Consider the following 17,566-nt stretch of genomic DNA (forward strand, 5'->3'; position numbering starts at 1 on the left):
ATGCGCTCTTTAACATGCTGGTGGAGGGCTGGGATGGCTTTTCTGGAAAAAAAGTGTCGACTGGGTAGCTTGTAGCGTGGTACAGCGTAGTCCATCAGGGCTTTGAAAGCTTCGCTTTCAACTAACCGGTAGGGCATCATCTCTAACGAGATTAGTCTAGCTATGTGTGCGTTCAAACCCTGTGTACGCGGATGCGAGGCTAAGTACTTCCTTTTTCTAACCATAGTCTCATGTAGGGTGAGCTGGACTGGAGAGCTGGAGATCGTGGAACTAGCGGGGGTGCCGGTGGACATGGCAGACTGAGAGACGGTGGGAGATGGTATTGTTGCCACCGGTGCCCTAGATGCAGTGTTTCCTACTACGAAACTGGTGATTCCCTGACCCTGACGGCTTTGGCCTGGCAAAGAAACCTGCACAGATACTGCAGGTGGTGCGGAAAATGGTGGCCCTACACTGCCGGAAGGGATGTTGCGTTGCTGACTAGCTTCATTGGCCGAGGGTGCTACAACCTTAAGGGACGTTTGGTAGTTAGTCCAGGCTTGCAAATGCATGGTGGTTAAATGTCTATGCATGCAACTTGTATTGAGACTTTTCAGATTCTGTCCTCTGCTTAAGGTAGTTGAACATTTTTGACAGATGACTTTGCGCTGATCAATTGGATGTTGTTTAAAAAAATGCCAGACTGCACTCTTTCTAGCATCGGATACCTTTTCAGGCATTGCAGACTGAGCTTTAACCGGATGGCCACGCTGTCCTCCAACAGGTTTTAGCTTTGCCACGCGTTTTGGGCAAGATACGGGCCCGGCAGATGGAACCTGTTGCGATGTTGATGCCTGCTGCGGCCCCTCCTCCTCTGCTTCAGAACTGCTGCCGCCTGCACCCTGTTCCCCCAATGGCTGCCAATCGGGGTCAAGAACTGGGTCATCTATTACCTCTTCTTGTAGCTCGTGTGCAACTTCGTCTGTGTCACCGTGTCGGTCGGTGGTATAGCGTTCGTGATAGGGCAACATAGTCTCATCAGGGTCTGATTCTTGATCAGCACCCTGCGAGGGCAATGTTGTGGTCTGAGTCAAAGGACCAGCATAGTAGTCTGGCTGTGGCTGTGCATCAGTGCACTCCATGTCAGATTCAACTTGTAATGGGCATGGACTGTTAACTGCTTCACTTTCTAAGCCAGGGACGGTATGTGTAAAGAGCTCCATGGAGTAACCCGTTGTGTCGCCTGCTGCATTCTTCTCTGTTGTTGATTTTGCTGAAGAGGACAAGGAAGCGACTTGTCCCTGACCGTGAACATCCACTAACGACGCGCTGCTTTGACATTTACCAGTTTCACGAGAGGAGGCAAAAGAGCTAGAGGCTGAGTCAGCAAGATAAGCCAAAACTTGCTCTTGCTGCTCCGGCTTTAAAAGCGGTTTTCCTACTCCCAGAAAAGGGAGCGTTCGAGGCCTTGTGTAGCCAGACGACGAACCTGGCTCCACAGCTCCAGACTTAGGTGCAATATTTTTTTCCCACGACCAGCTGATGCTCCACCACTACCACTACCCTCATTACCAGCTGACAATGAACGCCCCCGGCCACGACCTCTTCCACCATACTTCCTCATTGTTTTAAAAACGTAAACAAACTAACGGTATTTGTTGCTGTCACACAAATTACACGGTGAGCTATAACTTCATTATGATTTAGCTACCCCTTTACAGGTGAGTGAGACCACAACGAAAATCAGGCACAATGTTACACACTCTGTTGTTGGTGGCAACAAATGAGAGAGATGCCACACACGCAGGACTGTCACTGAAGCACAAATGTAAATATTAATCTCCCACTGATTTGATTTTTTTTTTTTTTTCAGGGAGACTTTAGGAAAAAAAAAAATAGAATAAAATGATTTTTTCAGGAAGAATTTAGAAACCAAAGAAAATAAAATGATTTTTTCAGGGAGAATTTAGAAAACAAATAAAACAAAAAAAGGCTTTCTATGGCCCACTGAGTGAGAGATGACGCACACAGGAGTCAGGAGTGGCACACAAGCCCAGAGGCCAATATTTATCTCCCACTGATTGATGTAGTGATTTTTTCAGGTAGATTTTGGAACCCAAATCAAGCTAAAAAAAATAATAGGCTTTCTATGGCCCACAATTGGAGAGAGAGAGAGAGAGATGGCACACCCAGGAGTCAAGACTGGCACACAAGCAGAAAGGGCAATATTAATCTCCCACTGATTTGTTTTTTTTAGTTTTTTTTCAGGGAGACTTTAGGAAAAAAAAAATAGAATAAAATGATTTTTTCAGGAAGAATTTAGAAACCAAATAAAATAAAATGATTTTTTCAGGGAGAATTTAGAAAACAAATAAAACAAAAAAAGGCTTTCTATGGCCCACTGAGTGAGAGATGACGCACACAGGAGTCAGGAGTGGCACACAAGCCCAGAGGCCAATATTTATCTCCCACTGATTGATGTAGTGATTTTTTCAGGTAGATTTTGGAACCCAAATCAAGCTAAAAAAATAATAGGCTTTCTATGGCCCACAATTGGAGAGAGAGAGAGAGATGGCACACCCAGGAGTCAAGACTGGCACACAAGCACAAAGGGCAATATTAATCTCCCACTGATTTTTTTTTTTTTTTTTTTTTTTTCAGGGAGACTTTAGGAAAAAAAAATAGAATAAAATGATTTTTTCAGGAAGAATTTAGAAACCAAATAAAATGATTTTTTCAGGGAGAATTTAGAAAACAAATAAAACAAAAAAAGGCTTTCTATGGCCCACTGAGTGAGAGATGACGCACACAGGAGTCAGGAGTGGCACACAAGCCCAGAGGCCAATATTTATCTCCCACTGATTGATGTAGTGATTTTTTCAGGTAGATTTTGGAACCCAAATCAAGCTAAAAAAATAATAGGCTTTCTATGGCCCACAATTGGAGAGAGAGAGAGAGATGGCACACCCAGGAGTCAAGACTGGCACACAAGCAGAAAGGGCAATATTAATCTCCCACTGATTTGTTTTTGTTTTTTGTTTTTCAGGGAGACTTTAGGAAAAAAAAAAAATAGAATAAAATGATTTTTTCAGGAAGAATTTAGAAACCAAATAAAATAAAATGATTTTTTCAGGGAGAATTTAGAAAACAAATAAAACAAAAAAAGGCTTTCTATGGCCCACTGAGTGAGAGATGACGCACACAGGAGTCAGGAGTGGCACACAAGCCCAGAGGCCAATATTTATCTCCCACTGATTGATGTAGTGATTTTTTCAGGTAGATTTTGGAACCCAAATCAAGCTAAAAAAAATAATAGGCTTTCTATGGCCCACAATTGGAGAGAGAGAGAGAGATGGCACACCCAGGAGTCAAGACTGGCACACAAGCAGAAAGGGCAATATTAATCTCCCACTGATTTGTTTTTTTTTTTTTTTTTTTCAGGGAGACTTTAGGAAAAAAAAATAGAATAAAATGATTTTTTCAGGAAGAATTTAGAAACCAAATAAAATAAAATGATTTTTTCAGGGAGAATTTAGAAAACAAATAAAACAAAAAAGGCTTTCTATGGCCCACTGAGTGAGAGATGACGCACACAGGAGTCAGGAGTGGCACACAAGCCCAGAGGCCAATATTTATCTCCCACTGATTGATGTAGTGATTTTTTCAGGTAGATTTTGGAACCCAAATCAAGCTAAAAAAAATAATAGGCTTTCTATGGCCCACAATTGGAGAGAGAGAGAGAGATGGCACACCCAGGAGTCAAGACTGGCACACAAGCAGAAAGGGCAATATTAATCTCCCACTGATTTGTTTTTTTTTGTTTTTTTTCAGGGAGACTTTAGGAAAAAAAAATAGAATAAAATGATTTTTTCAGGAAGAATTTAGAAACCAAATAAAATAAAATGATTTTTTCAGGGAGAATTTAGAAAACAAATATAACAAAAAAAGGCTTTCTATGGCCCACTGAGTGAGAGATGACGCACACAGGAGTCAGGAGTGGCACACAAGCCCAGAGGCCAATATTTATCTCCCACTTTTTTTTTTTTGTTCCAGGGAAAATTTATAAACCCAATAAAAAAAATAATAAATAGGCTTTCTATGGCCCACTATCTGAGAGACAGAGAGAGATGGCACGCTTAGGACTGGCACACAAGCCCAAAGGCCAATATTAATCTCCCTTTTTTTTTTAAGGGAGAATTTATAAAACCAAAAAAAAATAAATAAATAGGCTTTCTATGGCCCACTATTTGTGAGAGAGATGGCACGCTCAGGACTGGCACACAAGCCCAGAGGCCAATATTAATCTCCCACTTTTTTTTTTTTCCAGGGAAAATTTATAAACCCAATAAAAAAAAAAAAAAATAGGCTTTCTATGGCCCACTATCTGAGAGAGAGAGATGGCACGCTTAGGACTGGCACACAAGCCCAAAGGCCAATATTAATCTCCCACTGATTGATTTATTGATTTTTTCAGGTAGAATTTAGAACCCAAATAAAGCAAAAAAAAAAAAAAATGGGCTTTCTATGGCCCACTGAGTGAGTGATGATGCACACAGGAGTCAGGAGTGCCACACAAGCCCTGAGGCCAATATTTTTCTCCCACTGATTGATGTAGTGATTTTTTCAGGTAGATTTTAGAACCAAAACCAAGCAAAAAAATAAATAGGCTTTCTATGGCCCACTGAGTGAGTGATGATGCACACAGGAGTCAAGAGTGGCACGCAAGCCCTGAGGCCAATATTTTTCTCCCACTGATTGATGTAGTGATTTTTTCAGGTAGATTTTATAACCCAAATCAAGCAAAAAAATAAATAGGCTTTCTATGGCCCACTGAGTGAGAGATGACACAGACAGGGATGGCACTCTAGCAGAAATGTCAATCTTAATCTCCCACAAAAAAAAAAAAAAAAACAGGGAGTGTCCTTCAATTACTATCTCCCTGCAGTAATCTCAGCCAGGTATGGCAGGCAGCAATAAGGAGTGGACTGATGCACAAATTAAATAAAAAGTGTGTACAAACCAAAAAGATAGCTGTGCAGAAAGGAAGGAACAAGAGGATTTGTGCTTTGAAAAAAGCAGTTGGTTTGCACAGCGGCGTACACACAGCAATGCAGCTATCAGGGAGCCTTCTAGGGCAGCCCAATGAGCTACAGCGCTGAGGGGGAAAAAAAAAAATGTAGCTTCCACTGTCCCTGCACACCGAAGGTGGTGTTGGGCAGTGGAAATCGCTACAGCACAAGCGGTTTGGTGGTTAATGGACCCTGCCTAACGCTATCCCTGCTTCTGACGAAGCGGCAGCAACCTCTCCCTAAGCTCAGATCAGCAGCAGTAACATGGCGGTCGGCGGGAACTCCCCTTTATAGCCCCTGTGACGCCGCAGACAGCAAGCCAATCACTGCAATGCCCTTCTCTAAGATGGTGGGGACCAGGACCTATGTCATCACGCTGCCCACACTCTGCGTTTACCTTCATTGGCTGAGAAATGGCGCTTTTCGCGTCATTGAAACGCGACTTTGGCGCGAAAGTCGCGTACCACATGGCCGACCCCGCACAGGGGTCGGATCGGGTTTCATGAAACCCGACTTTGCCAAAAGTCGGCGACTTTTGAAAATGAACGACCCGTTTCGCTCAACCCTACTTGTCATGGTTGCATCACGCTGTGTCTTTGTAGCAAGCCGCAAGGTAACCTCCTTGTCTTCCTCCTCCACCTCCTCTGCTAAGAGCAGGTGGTGGCTGGTGGGAGTATACTTAAAAATATGCTGTGGGGATTACTATATTCACTAGCCTTGCTAATGCTAAAAGCCGGGGATTGCAGCGCACAGCTGTCAGTTTAGCCCGGCTGGTTATCAAAGATACAGGGGAACCCCATGTCATTTTTTTTTATATTTATTTGTTTATAGTGCAGTCGGCGGCTGATGAATAATCCCATTGGCTGCTGACCAGCTCTCGCTATTAACAGTAGAATACATATGTCAACACTGTCTTCATCACAAGACAAAGGGGTATAGTGCAAGCAGTAAGGGTATGTGCACACGTAGAATGGTCCACTGCGGATTTTTCCGCAGCGGATTTGATAAATCCGCAGGGCAAAAACTGTGCGTTTTTCCTGCTGATTTATTGCGGATTTACTGCGGTTTTTGTGCGGATTCCACTGCGGTTTTACACCTGCCGTTTTCTATTATGGAGCAGGTGTAAAACCGCTGCGGATTCCGCACAAAGAATTGACATGCTGAGGAATGTAAACCGCTGCGTTTCCGCGAGCTTTTTCCGCAGCATGTGCACTGCGGATTGCATTTCCCATAGGTTTATATTGTACTGTAAACGCATGGGAAACCGCTGCGGACCCGCAGCTGCGGACACACTGCGGATCTGCAGCAAAACCCACAGCATGTGCACATAGCCTAACGCTGATTCCCAGGCGTCGTTCCGTGTCACACTGATGACATACGGATATCATCCGTGTGTCATCAGTCTGCACGTTTGAGGGACATTTTGAGGCCCGTGCTATTAGAGGAAACAGTGATGTCTGAAAGAGCCCTTAGTGGAAAATCATTCACCGAGCTTTGGCAAAATTTTGCGTATTTTTAGAAAAAATGCTCAGGAATCCAAACACGAATCCTAATGTGCAACGTCCGTGCCGAATTTGAGATTGGTGAAAGTTTTCAGAACAAGTTTGCTCATTTTTACTTATCATTATCCTTACTAAGTTTTTATGGTCCATAGGATATATTACTAATCATTTAAAATTTTAAGATGAAGAAGTAATTCTGATTTTAGTGACTCATTTAAATCTGCTTCTTATTGGGCAGCACAGTGGCGCAGTGGTTAGCACTGCAGCGCTGGAGTCCTGGGTTCAAACCCCACCAAGGACAACATCTGCAAAGAGTTTGTATGTTCTCCTCCGTGTTTGCGTGGGTTTCCTCCTGGTTCTCTGGTTTCCTCCCACATTCCAAAGACATACTGATAGGGAATTTAGATTGTGAGCCCCATCGGAGACAGTGATGATAATGTGTGCAAAATGTAAAGCGCTGCGGAATATGTTAGCACTATATAAAAACAAAGATTATTATTATAAAAGACGTATCATGAACATGAACAACTTAGGATATTGTCTGATAAAACTTTTCATATACATTCTGATTTTTTTTAAAATATGATGCTTTTACACAGATAAGAATCAATTATCATATATTGTATTTATTTTTCTCTTAAAAATACAATTTTCTTGAATTTAGAAAACAAATAAAACAAAAAAAGGCTTTCTATGGCCCACTGAGTGAGAGATGACGCACACAGGAGTCAGGAGTGGCACACAAGCCCAGAGGCCAATATTTATCTCCCACTGATTGATGTAGTGATTTTTTCAGGTAGATTTTGGAACCCAAATCAAGCTAAAAAAATAATAGGCTTTCTATGGCCCACAATTGGAGAGAGAGAGAGAGATGGCACACCCAGGAGTCAAGACTGGCACACAAGCACAAAGGGCAATATTAATCTCCCACTGATTTGTTTTTTTTTGTTTTTTTTCAGGGAGACTTTAGGAAAAAAAAAATAGAATAAAATGATTTTTTCAGGAAGAATTTAGAAACCAAATAAAATAAAATGATTTTTTCAGGGAGAATTTAGAAAACAAATAAAACAAAAAAAGGCTTTCTATGGCCCACTGAGTGAGAGATGACGCACACAGGAGTCAGGAGTGGCACACAAGCCCAGAGGCCAATATTTATCTCCCACTGATTGATGTAGTGATTTTTTCAGGTAGATTTTGGAACCCAAATCAAGCTAAAAAAAATAATAGGCTTTCTATGGCCCACAATTGGAGAGAGAGAGAGAGATGGCACACCCAGGAGTCAAGACTGGCACACAAGCAGAAAGGGCAATATTAATCTCCCACTGATTTGTTTTTGTTTTGTTTTTTTTCAGGGAGACTTTAGGAAAAAAAAATAGAATAAAATGATTTTTTCAGGAAGAATTTAGAAACCAAATAAAATAAAATGATTTTTTCATTGAGAATTTAGAAAACAAATAAAACAAAAAAGGCTTTCTATGGCCCACTGAGTGAGAGATGACGCACACAGGAGTCAGGAGTGGCACACAAGCCCAGAGGCCAATATTTATCTCCCACTGATTGATGTAGTGATTTTTTCAGGTAGATTTTGGAACCCAAATCAAGCTAAAAAAAATAATAGGCTTTCTATGGCCCACAATTGGAGAGAGAGAGAGAGATGGCACACCCAGGAGTCAAGACTGGCACACAAGCAGAAAGGGCAATATTAATCTCCCACTGATTTGTTTTTTTTTGTTTTTTTTTCAGGGAGACTTTAGGAAAAAAAAAATAGAATAAAATGATTTTTTCAGGAAGAATTTAGAAACCAAATAAAATAAAATGATTTTTTCAGGGAGAATTTAGAAAACAAATAAAACAAAAAAAGGCTTTCTATGGCCCACTGAGTGAGAGATGACGCACACAGGAGTCAGGAGTGGCACACAAGCCCAGAGGCCAATATTTTTCTCCCACTGATTGATGTAGTGATTTTTTCAGGTAGATTTTATAACCCAAATCAAGCAAAAAAATAAATAGGCTTTCTATGGCCCACTGAGTGAGAGATGACACAGACAGGGATGGCACTCTAGCAGAAATGTCAATCTTAATCTCCCACAAAAAAAAAAAAAAAAACAGGGAGTGTCCTTCAATTACTATCTCCCTGCAGTAATCTCAGCCAGGTATGGCAGGCAGCAATAAGGAGTGGACTGATGCACAAATTAAATAAAAAGTGTGTACAAACCAAAAAGATAGCTGTGCAGAAAGGAAGGAACAAGAGGATTTGTGCTTTGAAAAAAGCAGTTGGTTTGCACAGCGGCGTACACACAGCAATGCAGCTATCAGGGAGCCTTCTAGGGCAGCCCAATGAGCTACAGCGCTGAGGGGGAAAAAAAAAATGTAGCTTCCACTGTCCCTGCACACCGAAGGTGGTGTTGGGCAGTGGAAATCGCTACAGCACAAGCGGTTTGGTGGTTAATGGACCCTGCCTAACGCTATCCCTGCTTCTGACGAAGCGGCAGCAACCTCTCCCTAAGCTCAGATCAGCAGCAGTAACATGGCGGTCGGCGGGAACTCCCCTTTATAGCCCCTGTGATGCCGCAGACAGCAAGCCAATCACTGCAATGCCCTTCTCTAAGATGGTGGGGACCAGGACCTATGTCATCACGCTGCCCACACTCTGCGTTTACCTTCATTGGCTGAGAAATGGCGCTTTTCGCGTCATTGAAACGCGACTTTGGCGCGAAAGTCGCGTACCGCATGGCCGACCCCGCACAGGGGTCGGATCGGGTTTCATGAAACCCGACTTTGCCAAAAGTCGGCGACTTTTGAAAATGAACGACCCGTTTCGCTCAACCCTACTTGTCATGGTTGCATCACGCTGTGTCTTTGTAGCAAGCCGCAAGGTAACCTCCTTGTCTTCCTCCTCCACCTCCTCTGCTAAGAGCAGGTGGTGGCTGGTGGGAGTATACTTAAAAATATGCTGTGGGGATTACTATATTCACTAGCCTTGCTAATGCTAAAAGCCGGGGGTTGCAGCGCACAGCTGTCAGTTTAGCCCGGCTGGTTATCAAAGATACAGGGGAACCCCATGTCATTTTTTTTTATATTTATTTGTTTATAGTGCAGTCGGCGGCTGATGAATAATCCCATTGGCTGCTGACCAGCTCTCGCTATTAACAGTAGAATACATATATCAACACTGTCTTCATCACAAGACAAAGGGGTATAGTGCAAGCAGTAAGGGTATGTGCACACGTAGAATGGTCCACTGCGGATTTTTCCGCAGCGGATTTGATAAATCCGCAGGGCAAAAACTGTGCGTTTTTCCTGCTGATTTATTGCGGATTTACTGCGGTTTTTGTGCGGATTCCACTGCGGTTTTACACCTGCCGTTTTCTATTATGGAGCAGGTGTAAAACCGCTGCGGATTCCGCACAAAGAATTGACATGCTGAGGAATGTAAACCGCTGCGTTTCCGCGAGCTTTTTCCGCAGCATGTGCACTGCGGATTGCATTTCCCATAGGTTTATATTGTACTGTAAACGCATGGGAAACCGCTGCGGACCCGCAGCTGCGGACACACTGCGGATCTGCAGCAAAACCCACAGCATGTGCACATAGCCTAACGCTGATTCCCAGGCGTCGTTCCGTGTCACACTGATGACATACGGATATCATCCGTGTGTCATCAGTCTGCACGTTTGAGGGACATTTTGAGGCCCGTGCTATTAGAGGAAACAGTGATGTCTGAAAGAGCCCTTAGTGGAAAATCATTCACCGAGCTTTGGCAAAATTTTGCGTATTTTTAGAAAAAATGCTCAGGAATCCAAACACGAATCCTATTGTGCAACGTCCGTGCCGAATTTGAGATTGGTGAAAGTTTTCAGAACAAGTTTGCTCATTTTTACTTATCATTATCCTTACTAAGTTTTTATGGTCCATAGGATATATTACTAATCATTTAAAATTTTAAGATGAAGAAGTAATTCTGATTTTAGTGACTCATTTAAATCTGCTTCTTATTGGGCAGCACAGTGGCGCAGTGGTTAGCACTGCAGCGCTGGAGTCCTGGGTTCAAACCCCACCAAGGACAACATCTGCAAAGAGTTTGTATGTTCTCCTCCGTGTTTGCGTGGGTTTCCTCCTGGTTCTCTGGTTTCCTCCCACATTCCAAAGACATACTGATAGGGAATTTAGATTGTGAGCCCCATCGGAGACAGTGATGATAATGTGTGCAAAATGTAAAGCGCTGCGGAATATGTTAGCACTATATAAAAACAAAGATTATTATTATAAAAGACGTATCATGAACATGAACAACTTAGGATATTGTCTGATAAAACTTTTCATATACATTCTGATTTTTTTTTAAATATGATGCTTTTACACAGATAAGAATCAATTATCATATATTGTATTTATTTTTCTCTTAAAAATACAATTTTCTTGTTTTACAAATGTTTTGTTTAAGTGCAAATATAATATTTCTCTGTTGCAAATGTATTCATTTGGTAAATATGCTTTCATTTTCCATGATCTTGACCATGTTGGCCTTCATGGGCCTTTGAACCATTATCATGGCCTCCATGAGCATTTGACCCACTATCATGCCCTCCATGAGCAGTTTGTCCTTCTTGGCCTTTTGAGCCTCTGTTGTCCCCTTCATGACCTTTTGAACCATCATCATGACCTGCATGGTTTTGTGAGCTTCCATGGCTGCTTGAGCCTTTATCAAGACCTCCATGACCACTATGATTTTGAGATCCACCATCTTGACCTCCATGGTTGTGCTGTTGTTGAGAAGCTAAGGAGGCAAAAATAATATATTTTATTGTTAAGAGAAAAGGCAAAAAATTGTGAATGTGAATAAGGTTACACAGACTGTCAGGAGTACCAGGTAGCATCACATAGTCAAACCTAGTGCTCTGCAGCCGACCACATTCATTTTTACTGTGTCTTACTGGATACAGCTGAGCTAGCCTTCACTTTGATGGGAATATATTGAATAGCAGAAGTCTTTTTTCCATTAAATTTTGGTAAGGCATAAAGGAGGCATTGAATGGAAGCTGAAACAACATTTAATGGAGTCTTGCATCCTTCGAAAACTGGTGGGTTTGACTGATTTTAATGTCTGAGCCCAGCTTTAGACTATACAACATTAAATTACTGTATAGTGCCTGGTGTCAACTATTTCTGTTTTTAAATGCTTCAGAGCAAGAAATGCTGGAACATAATGAGCACCTAATTGCAGAATTCTGGCTTCTGTAAAATTAGAGTAAGACATACCGTACATTTCCTTTTCACCACTTTTTTCTCCTTCTATGCATTGTATTTAATACCTGATTTATCTGGGTTACAAACACTTGGCATCATGTAATGTAACAATACAGCTCTATACAGACACTATTCTGTTCAAATATTGCAATGCAACTCAAACATTATTTCCATAGCATAGTAACATAGTAACATAGTAACATAGTTAGTAAGGCCGAAAAAAGACATTTGTCCATCCAGTTCAGCCTATATTCCATCATAATAAATACCCAGATCTACGTCCTTCTACAGAACCTAATAAATAGTAACATAGTTAGTAAGGCCGAAAAAAGACATTTGTCCATCCAGTAGACATTTGTCCATCCAGCATGGCTGCTCCTTGTGCAAGGTACATAAAATTGGATGATTGTTACAATAGCGGCAAAAAAAATCACAGTTGCTTTGTTTAGAAATTATATTTTTTTCTTTTTTTTTTTAGAAGCAGTGATTTTCATGGCCTCTAAATCAAGACATAGCCAGTGAGTACCATGGTCTTGAAAGACTATTAGTATAATACAGACAACCATATTTTGTCTGAATTTTGACAAAGATGTAAAACAGTTAGAGCTTAAAGGCTGTGGTGGAGATGAAGGAAATGCTGCTCCTCTCTGCTTTTCTTCACATTATGTAAGCATAATTATAACTTTACAAGCAATATTTGGGAATTGTAGCTCTCTATGTATTCAGTACATGCAGCTTTACCTTTGACATATACTAACACTTAACAACATTTCGAAAATATATGACTAGCACAGGCAGAAAATAGTAATTCTACAAATCTAATAAAATATCTACCGTATATACTCGAGTATAAGCCGACCCGAGTATAAGCCGACCCGCCTAATTTTGCCACAAAAAAATGGGAAAACTTATTGACTCGAGTATAAGCCTAGGGTGGAAAATGCAGCAGCTACCGGTGAATTTCAAAAATAAAAATAGATGCTCCCATTATTGCCCCATAGATGTACCATAGAAAGCTGTGCCATATAGTGCTCTGCACCGTTCATTATTGCCCCATAGCTGTGCCATATAGTGCTCTGCACCATTCATTATTGCCCCATAGCTGCCATATAGTGCTCTGCGCCGTTCGTTAGTGCCCCATAGCTGCCATATAGTGCTCTGCACCGTTCATTATTGCCCCATTGATGTACCATAAAAAGCTCTGCCTTTGCTGCTGCTGCTGCAATAAAAAAAGATGCCATACTCACCTCTCTTGCTTGCAGCTCCCAGCGTCCGGTCCCGGCGTCGCTCCGCACTGACTGATCAGGCAGAGGGCGGCGCGCACACTATATGCGTCATCGCGCCCTCTGACCTGAACAGTCAGAGCAAAAGGACGCAAAGACAGAGCGGCGCCCGGCGTGTGGAACGCGGACAGGTGAATATTACATACTTACCTGCTCCCGGCGTCCCGCTCCCTCTGCCTGTCACACGGTCTTCGGTGCCGCAGCCTCTTCCTCTATCAGCGGTCACCTATGGGAGGTGGAGCCGCATATTCATTTCTCTAATGAGCGGTCCCACGTGACCGCTGAAAAGGGGAAGAGCTGCAGCACCGAAGACCGTGTGACAGGCAGGGGGAGCGTCAGGATCGCCGGGACTAGGTGAGTATGCCTCAGCGCCCTCTCCCCCTCACCCGCCGACCCTGCCGCCCACCGTGACTCGAGTATAAGCCGAGAGGGGCACTTTCAGCCCAAAATTTTGGGCTGAAAATCTCGGCTTATACTCGAGTATATACGGTAATTGTTATTTAAAATGGTATGCTATAAAAAAGAAAATATATAGAGAAAAAAATTAAAAACAAACCATTTTTTAAAGAAAATGTCTTTTGTTAAAAAAAGCTCTCATCTATCAAGGAGAGTTGCTCTTTTTTGAGGACCCAGCATCACTATTTATTACATGGACAACCCATTTTAATAGGAATAGCGTAATTGATAACCTCCTCTGTACTAATGCTACAACAAATTGAATACTTTCTGCTTTGCTTCCCTACAGCTAATTATAAGATTTTCATAGCTAAGAAAAAAGACAGTTTTTAAATTCTAAAGTATCCCACAAATACATGAATAATGAGAAGAGCTAGACTGAATCAATTACTTACAATCCTGGTGGCTTTTCTCCTGGTGCCCACTGCCTTTCACCCCAGTCATAGTTATGGAATATGATAATAGTGATAGATTCAGAACTAGTGGTATTGGAAGAGTGGAAGACACTGTATTCTGTACCTGGTGTGAGACTTTTATACTATGTCAGACACTGATTTAGTGAGTAATCAGTATGATTTAGCAGTGGGTTTACGCTATGACCATCTTTTAAGATATTAAGACTTTGATCTTTTCTTGTACTTATGACTGGACAGAAAATTATATTTAATTGCATGAATATTTCACTAAATAAATCATAGAAGAAAGAGCATAGCACTTTACAAAGTCATGCATTTGTAATAGATTAATAGATGTTATAATGCTAGTATGGCATATACTGATATAATACATCAAAGGGTTTTATCAGGCTCAACCGAAATTTTGGCAATCAAGGTGACGACAGATTTACAAATCATAACCGTGTCCAGTGTGCAGATTGTCAGGATTCAGCTCTATTTTCAGCACATGCAGAAATACAACATGTTAATGAAAAAAAAAACGGTTGGCACGTGCCCACATATATCTAAATCACATACTCGTAGTTACATGAGGTCCTGTTTGACATTGAAATAGTAAGGAATACTGGCAGTGTCCATGCACTATTTCACCTTAAACACATGTATTATATAGAGGTATTAAAAATGGTAAAAGGAATGAGTGTCACCAAAGCAGTGCAAACAAGGTGGGGCTTTTAGTAAACCCCGTCCCCTATACTAATTTTACTACTAAACAAAAATCCTGAAACTAAACCTTGTGTTTAATAGAAAGTGTGCTTACTGGTATGTGAGATTGGCAAGCCATATTGTTCATTATTATTGTTTTAAAGCCAAAAAAAATGTTTTGCAATACAGAAATGTAAACATTAATGTCTATCTAACAAAGTGTGAGTCTTGTAAAAAAAAATATTTTTTTTCTTACTTCGCTGTTGCAATAATCCAATATTAAACTTGTGCACGTCAATCCAATTCTGCGGCCTGTTTCACACATTTGTCCTTTGGCATGGGAACCTACTTAACTTTTCTTGTCATGTTGTCCTTTTCAGCAAGGTCTGGAGGTGTTATTTATTTATTCATTTAATCTTTTAAAAAAGGGCATATTTTAACTTGCTTGAAGTGACTAATTTAGCAACTGTAAAAAAAAATGCAACCAACTGTTCTGTTCGAGAACCTACAGTATGTGCAGCTATTTAGTAATGAAGCATTTTAGAGATATGTTGCATTTTTGGTCAAGGAGTGGTAATAAAAAATAACATAACTAAAATCAAAAAGGTTATAGTTTTGCAATTGTTTTACTGATCATATTTAATTATCGTATGTGGCACAACTATAAGGCTGACTGTTGCTGCAACGTATTTTCTTTCCATGGACCTGCTAGTGATATGGGTTTTTTTATTTTGTTCCTAGTGTCATACAGTGGGGGACCTGACTTTAAAATAGTTTTTTGGCATTTAGTGTGTTATAGAGGCCTGATCCAGAAGCCACAAATACATTTTTCTGTTCCTAACATCTTAAAGTAGGGGACATCTCAAAATCAAATAGTTTGTAGCATCTAGTGTATTATAGAGGCCTGACACAGAGGACACAAAAACTTCATCTATTTCTAGTGTCAAACAGTAGGGGACCTGGGCTACCAAAGGTTGTCACACTCCCCTGATGAGTCCTAGCAGATGAAACGCGTCGGGCGACGCCAGATCCAATGGAGGCTTTCTTACCCTCTTGAGAGATAAAATGATTCTCTCCAACTTCGGGTGAGATCTACCCATATTGATGGGCTTTATAAATAATGCAGATTTGCACATTCTGGCGCCTGATGAAAACAGAGCTTCATGCAAAAATATAATGACCGCACTATAATGATCAAATGGGATGCTCCTGACAAAGGTTTATGGGGCAGCATGATCCCAGCTCTCTATATATATAGATGCATGTTTACGGTCATGAGTTGATTGAAAAGCCTCCTTTTTGCTGCTATATCTATTGACAGTGGCTAATTAATAAGGCATGCTGAATTAGTAACTTCTTATTGGTCGTAATTATATGGATTTGACACATTAACCAATAATTGGGTTTTTCAATAGCCATTACAAGTGACTATGGATACACATGTTGGATAGATAATCCTTGGTAGAAAGAGATGTCATACCGGGGATATACGTATAAACCACATAAGAGTATCTCATTATTTCTATATGGCTAATTGATAGGCATAGGCATCTCCATATATTACAAGAGTATTGGCTATCATACCTATTACCTGTACTGAAAGTTTGGCATGTTTCTTGTATATAGTATGGCATCTGCCACAAGAATGAGCTATTAGCTAAGCACACATGGTCAATGGAATAGTGACCAACTAGCACTGTCAGTAATTTTTTGTATTTCTTTCCTTCCCCTTTTCTTTGTTAGTTAGGGTTCACAATTGCACAAGGGTCCTTCCTTTCCCCCTGTTTTTTATGTATTACAGAGGCCTCATACAGAGGTCACAACAAAAGCTTGTTTCCTAAGGTTCCTAACATCATACAGCAGGAGACCTGACTTTAAAATAGTTTGTAGCATCTAGTGTGTTATAGCGGCCTCATCAAGAGCCAACAAAAATTATTCTGTTACCAATGTCACACAATAAAGGAACTTACTTAAGAAGAAGGCAGAGTGCCGAAACGTCCTTTGGGGATGGTGGCACCACAAAGCTCCAGGTACCCTCCAGGTAATTGTTACAACTTAATTCAGATGTTCCTTTGCTAGATGTGGCACACAGCCCTCTTGGAGATTTTTTGATCTGGTTAAGCTTATCCCAGATTGTATAATTCAAACATGTTTCACTGCATGTTTTGCACGTGCAATTTTTTGAGCAATTTATCTATTTTCTATGTGCCTGCTGGTACCTGTTTCTAACAGTGGTTCCACTTAGTTTGGCTCACCCCATCACATCACTATATATTTTTTATTTTATGTCCTATATATTGTTCATAATAAAGTTTTGATATTTTTATGTGATTTGATTCTTGCTGGTGCTTTCCTTATATATGATTTCCTATCCAGAGGCCACAAACAAATCTTGTGTTCCTAACATCATACAGTAGGAGACTTAAGTCTAAATTAGTTTCTAGGAGCTAGTGTGTTATAGAGGCCTGATCCTGAGGCCACAAAAAATGCTTGCATTCCTAATGTCATAGAGTTGGGGACCTGATTTTAAAATACTTTGTAGCAGCTAGTTTGTTATAGAGGCATGATCCAGAGGCCACAAAAAATTCTTCTGTTACTAGTGTCATACATTAGAGGACATCTCACAATCAAATAGTTTGTAGCATGTAGTGTGTTATAGAGGCCTGACACAGAGGCCACATAAAACTTCATCTATTTCTGGTGTCAAACAGTAGGGGACCTGACATACAGTAGGGGTCATCACAAATGTAAATAGTTTGTAGCATCTAGTGTGTTATAGAGGCCTGATCCAGAGGTCACAAAAAATTATTCTGTTCCTTGGGTCATACAGTTGGGGGACATCTCACATTCAAATAGTTTGTTGCATCTAGTGTGTTATAGAGGTCTGATCCACAGGCCAGAAAAAAATATTGTGTTCCTAACCTCATACA

General features: G+C 41.0%; 1 long non-coding RNA gene across 1 annotated transcript; it reads right to left on the bottom strand.

Moving 5' to 3' along the window:
* Positions 1–10,918: 10,918 nt before the first annotated feature.
* Positions 10,919–14,025, bottom strand: LOC138667725 (uncharacterized). Its single transcript, XR_011318909.1, has 2 exons — positions 13,932–14,025; positions 10,919–11,327 (listed from the first exon to the last, which is right to left on the bottom strand). It is a non-coding gene; the product is annotated as an uncharacterized lncRNA (long non-coding RNA).
* Between the last annotated feature and the right edge of the window lie 3,541 nt (positions 14,026–17,566).

Source organism: Ranitomeya imitator, chromosome 2 (assembly GCF_032444005.1).
Source record: "Ranitomeya imitator isolate aRanImi1 chromosome 2, aRanImi1.pri, whole genome shotgun sequence".
Classification (NCBI taxonomy): Eukaryota; Metazoa; Chordata; class Amphibia; order Anura; family Dendrobatidae; genus Ranitomeya; species Ranitomeya imitator.